A 5577-nucleotide genomic window follows, 5' to 3' on the forward strand; every position below is an offset into this window, starting at 1 on the left:
TCCCTTGCCCATGCAAGACGATGATGCCTGTGCCTGGTGGTGTGGTCAGGTACCCTTGCAGGTCGTCTAGCACGCAGACCATGCTGATGTAAACGGTTTCGAATGGTCTGACGTGACACTTGAGTGCCTCTCACCTCCCTTAAACGTGCCTGGAGTTGAGTGGCATTCATCATCCGGTTTCTCAGGGCATTGTTCACAATGTAGCGGTCATCAGCCTGGGATGTGGCCAAAGGATGTCCACTTCTACGCCTTTCTGTGACTCTTCCAGTCTCTCTGTATCTCTGTTGCAACCTGCTGATGACACTCTGTGACACTCTAAGCTCAGTGGCCACTTCGGTCTGAGAACGTCCCGTTTGAAGCATCGCAATAGCAAGGTACTGTTGTCTATTGTTAGGTGTCGTCTTGGTCTCATGATGTCAAAATGTGAACAGCATGATGAGGACAGCTGTTTAAACACCAGCTCTAATTGAACCAAGACATTTATTGGTCCATTCGAGGATCAAACACCTGTTGTGAATTTTGCCGTTAAGCTCCTCGTTAGAGAACAGCAACTTGTGCAAAAAGTACTGAACCATTTAACAGTTGGACATTTGCATTCAAAAGCTTAGAGTAGGTCACATTAAGTTCACCTGTAAAGGTTTAAATGAATTTTAGGCTCGTCCTGAAATTTCACCCTAAAGCTGAATATCCCTAACTTTTTGTGAGTAGTGTATGTTCTTAAAAAAACACATATCATTCATTATTTGTCTCTTTACAGAACCAGATGCTGTTGCCAATCTTATTGTCTCCAACATAAGCACATCATCTGTGTTACTAACCTGGGAACTGCGACAAGGTTACAATTTGTTTTATAAAGTAGAGTTGACCAATGGAACTCTGCAGAAAACCTTTAATACTACAAATACGTCTTTATTTGTCCCTAATCTGATTGCTGGAGTCAACTACACGTTTACTGTCAGTGCAGTTGCTGGAGATAATGTAACCGAAGGAGATAAAGTTCCCATCCCAGCATTCACAAGTAAGTCCTGTAGTTTTCTGACCTTCTGTGTATTAAAACAATACATTTGTCAAACATATGCGTTGGCCCTGCTTTACTCTCTCCCTAGAACTGCATAATAATTGTTTTAGATTTGATTATATTAGTCAATTCTCTGTCAGTTCACACATTTTTTTTTATTTCTGTCCACCAGGGAAAGCTAGAATCATGATTTTTATTTACTGCAGGGGTGTAAATGTCCTGCTTTTCTGTAGCACAGCAAATACATCCTTAGATTTAAAATCTTAATAATGACAAGATTTTTTTTTGCAGAAATTGGAATAATTCCAGTATCTAACATCTGAAGTTAAAAGTGGGCTAAGATTATTCCTGTCTTTGAGAACTGCATGTTTTATGTTCTTAAAAAAACACATATCATTCATTATTTGTCTCTTTACAGAACCAGATGCTGTTGCCAATCTTATTGTCTCCAACATAAGCACATCATCTGTGTTACTAACCTGGGAACTGCGACAAGGTTACAATTTGTTTTATAAAGTAGAGTTGACCAATGGAACTCTGCAGAAAACCTTTAATACTACAAATACGTCTTTATTTGTCCCTAATCTGATTGCTGGAGTCAACTACACGTTTACTGTCAGTGCAGTTGCTGGAGATAATGTAACCGAAGGAGATAAAGTTCCCATCCCAGCATTCACAAGTAAGTCCTGTAGTTTTCTGACCTTCTGTGTTTTAAAACAATACATTTGTCAAACATATGCGTTGGCCCTGCTTTACTCTCTCCCTAGAACTGCATAATAATTGTTTTAGATTTGATTATATTAGTCAATTCTCTGTCAGTTCACACATTTTTTTTATTTCTGTCCACCAGGGAAAGCTAGAATCATGATTTTTATTTACTGCAGGGGTGTAAATGTCCTGCTTTTCTGTAGCACAGCAAATACATCCTTAGATTTAAAATCTTAATAATGACAAGATTTTTTTTTGCAGAAATTGGAATAATTCCAGTATCTAACATCTGAAGTTAAAAGTGGGCTAAGATTATTCCTGTCTTTGAGAACTGCATGTTTTATGTTCTTAAAAAAACACATATCATTCATTATTTGTCTCTTTACAGAACCAGATGCTGTTGCCAATCTTATTGTCTCCAACATAAGCACATCATCTGTGTTACTAACCTGGGAACTGCGACAAGGTTACAATTTGTTTTATAAAGTAGAGTTGACCAATGGAACTCTGCAGAAAACCTTTAATACTACAAATACGTCTTTATTTGTCCCTAATCTGATTGCTGGAGTCAACTACACGTTTACTGTCAGTGCAGTTGCTGGAGATAATGTAACCGAAGGAGATAAAGTTCCCATCCCAGCATTCACAAGTAAGTCCTGTAGTTTTCTGACCTTCTGTGTATTAAAACAATACATTTGTCAAACATATGCGTTGGCCCTGCTTTACTCTCTCCCTAGAACTGCATAATAATTGTTTTAGATTTGATTATATTAGTCAATTCTCTGTCAGTTCACACATTTTTTTTTATTTCTGTCCACCAGGGAAAGCTAGAATCATGATTTTTATTTACTGCAGGGGTGTAAATGTCCTGCTTTTCTGTAGCACAGCAAATACATCCTTAGATTTAAAATCTTAATAATGACAAGATTTTTTTTTTGCAGAAATTGGAATAATTCCAGTATCTAACATCTGAAGTTAAAAGTGGGCTAAGATTATTCCTGTCTTTGAGAACTGCATGTTTTACACTACTCACAAAAAGTTAAGGATATTTGGCTTTCAGGTGAAATTTATGGAAAATGTGAAAAGTTCACACTACAGTGATATCATATCATAAAGGATGCGCTGGTGATTTTCTCAAATCAAACAATTTATTGAAACAAAAGTTAACAACAATGGTGGGTAAACCCCATTAAAAAAAATTAAATGTCTCAATAACTTGTCATGTGCCCGTGAGCATCAATTACAGCTTGACAACGACGTCTCATGCTGTTCACAAGTCGACTTATTGTCTGCTGAGGCATGGCATCCCACTCTTCTTGAAGGGCAGCCCTCAGGTCATTGAGGTTCTGGGGTGCAGAATTTCGGGCCTCTACAAGGCGACTCAGCTGATCCCACAGATTTTCAATAGGATTCAGGTCTGGAGAAAGTGCAGGCCATTCCATTTGAGGTACACCAGTCTCCAACAGCCGTTCCCTGATGATGCGACCTCAATGAGCTGGAGCGTTGTCGTCCATGAAGATGAAATCAGGCCTGTGTTGTTCATGTAGGGGCACAATCACTGGATTAATGATGTTATTCAGGTAGTACGGGCTTGTCACTGTACCATTCACAAAGTGTAGGGCAGTTCTGTACCGACTGGACACACCTGCCCACACTAACACCACCACCTCCAAAAGCTTGTTTGGTAACAACAGTGGCTGATGCATAGCGCTCTCCTTGACGTCTCCAACATCGTTGCCGGCCATCATTTCTGCTCAACGTGAATCGACTTTCATCAGAGAATAGCACTGAGGCCCACTGGTCCCTCGTCCAGCGTAAATGCTCCCTTGCCCATGCAAGACGATGATGCCTGTGCCTGGTGGTGTGGTCAGGTACCCTTGCAGGTCGTCTAGCACGCAGACCATGCTGATGTAAACGGTTTCGAATGGTCTGACGTGACACTTGAGTGCCTCTCACCTCCCTTAAACGTGCCTGGAGTTGAGTGGCATTCATCATCCGGTTTCTCAGGGCATTGTTCACAATGTAGCGGTCATCAGCCTGGGATGTGGCCAAAGGACGTCCACTTCTACGCCTTTCTGTGACTCTTCCAGTCTCTCTGTATCTCTGTTGCAACCTGCTGATGACACTCTGTGACACTCTAAGCTCAGTGGCCACTTCGGTCTGAGAACGTCCCGTTTGAAGCATCGCAATAGCAAGGTACTGTTGTCTATTGTTAGGTGTCGTCTTGGTCTCATGATGTCAAAATGTGAACAGCATGATGAGGACAGCTGTTTAAACACCAGCTCTAATTGAACCAAGACATTTATTGGTCCATTCGAGGATCAAACACCTGTTGTGAATTTTGCCGTTAAGCTCCTCGTTAGAGAACAGCAACTTGTGCAAAAAGTACTGAACCATTTAACAGTTGGACATTTGCATTCAAAAGCTTAGAGTAGGTCACATTAAGTTCACCTGTAAAGGTTTAAATGAATTTTAGGCTCGTCCTGAAATTTCACCCTAAAGCTGAATATCCCTAACTTTTTGTGAGTAGTGTATGTTCTTAAAAAAACACATATCATTCATTATTTGTCTCTTTACAGAACCAGATGCTGTTGCCAATCTTATTGTCTCCAACATAAGCACATCATCTGTGTTACTAACCTGGGAACTGCGACAAGGTTACAATTTGTTTTATAAAGTAGAGTTGACCAATGGAACTCTGCAGAAAACCTTTAATACTACAAATACGTCTTTATTTGTCCCTAATCTGATTGCTGGAGTCAACTACACGTTTACTGTCAGTGCAGTTGCTGGAGATAATGTAACCGAAGGAGATAAAGTTCCCATCCCAGCATTCACAAGTAAGTCCTGTAGTTTTCTGACCTTCTGTGTTTTAAAACAATACATTTGTCAAACATATGCGTTGGCCCTGCTTTACTCTCTCCCTAGAACTGCATAATAATTGTTTTAGATTTGATTATATTAGTCAATTCTCTGTCAGTTCACACATTTTTTTTATTTCTGTCCACCAGGGAAAGCTAGAATCATGATTTTTATTTACTGCAGGGGTGTAAATGTCCTGCTTTTCTGTAGCACAGCAAATACATCCTTAGATTTAAAATCTTAATAATGACAAGATTTTTTTTTGCAGAAATTGGAATAATTCCAGTATCTAACATCTGAAGTTAAAAGTGGGCTAAGATTATTCCTGTCTTTGAGAACTGCATGTTTTATGTTCTTAAAAAAACACATATCATTCATTATTTGTCTCTTTACAGAACCAGATGCTGTTGCCAATCTTATTGTCTCCAACATAAGCACATCATCTGTGTTACTAACCTGGGAACTGCGACAAGGTTACAATTTGTTTTATAAAGTAGAGTTGACCAATGGAACTCTGCAGAAAACCTTTAATACTACAAATACGTCTTTATTTGTCCCTAATCTGATTGCTGGAGTCAACTACACGTTTACTGTCAGTGCAGTTGCTGGAGATAATGTAACCGAAGGAGATAAAGTTCCCATCCCAGCATTCACAAGTAAGTCCTGTAGTTTTCTGACCTTCTGTGTATTAAAACAATACATTTGTCAAACATATGCGTTGGCCCTGCTTTACTCTCTCCCTAGAACTGCATAATAATTGTTTTAGATTTGATTATATTAGTCAATTCTCTGTCAGTTCACACATTTTTTTTTATTTCTGTCCACCAGGGAAAGCTAGAATCATGATTTTTATTTACTGCAGGGGTGTAAATGTCCTGCTTTTCTGTAGCACAGCAAATACATCCTTAGATTTAAAATCTTAATAATGACAAGATTTTTTTTTTGCAGAAATTGGAATAATTCCAGTATCTAACATCTGAAGTTAAAAG

This window comes from Astyanax mexicanus, chromosome 2, assembly GCF_023375975.1.
Source record: "Astyanax mexicanus isolate ESR-SI-001 chromosome 2, AstMex3_surface, whole genome shotgun sequence".
NCBI classification, from domain to species: Eukaryota; Metazoa; Chordata; class Actinopteri; order Characiformes; family Acestrorhamphidae; genus Astyanax; species Astyanax mexicanus.